This window comes from Fulmarus glacialis, unplaced genomic scaffold (assembly GCF_000690835.1).
Source record: "Fulmarus glacialis isolate BGI_N327 unplaced genomic scaffold, ASM69083v1 scaffold32543, whole genome shotgun sequence".
Taxonomy (NCBI): Eukaryota; Metazoa; Chordata; class Aves; order Procellariiformes; family Procellariidae; genus Fulmarus; species Fulmarus glacialis.
The window spans coordinates 1-803 of record NW_009202840.1 but is presented as its reverse complement, the minus strand read 5'-3'; positions in this window follow the sequence as shown (position 1 = coordinate 803).

Here is an 803-nt window from a genome sequence, read left to right as displayed (position 1 = left end):
GGCTGAACCCCAGCCTGGTCCCAGCCCCGGTGCCCAGGTACCCAGGCAGGCCGCCATAAGGCACAAAGCACAGCCCTGGGGGGGTCAGTGCAGGGGGCCAGCCCCCAGAGGACACAGGGCAGTGGTGCCCCCACCAGCAATGGCCACAGCCCCCAGGAGGGAGCTGGTGCGGGCAAGGGGGCAAGGGAGAGGGAGTAAGAGCCCTGCAGCCACCCTGCTCCAAACCAAGCATTGAAGCAGGGCCCTGCGGCAGTCCTGGGACACAATGTGGGGGCAGAGGAAGGGCTGGCAACACCACAGCCAGAGGTCTCCGGGCTCGTCTTCGCACCCAGGCCAAGAAAACAAGGCATCCAGAACCATCAGTGTTGGCTCCAGCACCTCTTTGGTGAGCACAACCACACCGGTGCCCAGTGCTGCCTGGGGACAGGGACCCCCCCCATATGCTCCGAGGCACAGACACAGCACCGAGGAGGGACGGGTGGCAGCGACAGCGAGGAAACAACGTGACGGCAACCACACCCCCCAACGCAAAATTGTTAATTTATTATTATTAGGAGGCAAAAAAATTGTACAGTTACAAGAATCATTTCCCAACAGAGATCAGATCTGAGCCAAAATATCTCTTAAAAAAAAAAGGGGGGGTTGGGGGTGACACCACTTTACAATTCATTAAATTAAAAAAAAAGAAAAAGGAAACCTCTCTTTGTGCAATTCTGCAAAAATGAGAACAGAAGAGAAACCCCCGGCCTCACCACCCCGGAGCTGAGCAGGGGAAGGGGCAGTGAGAGGGGCCCTGCAGCTCC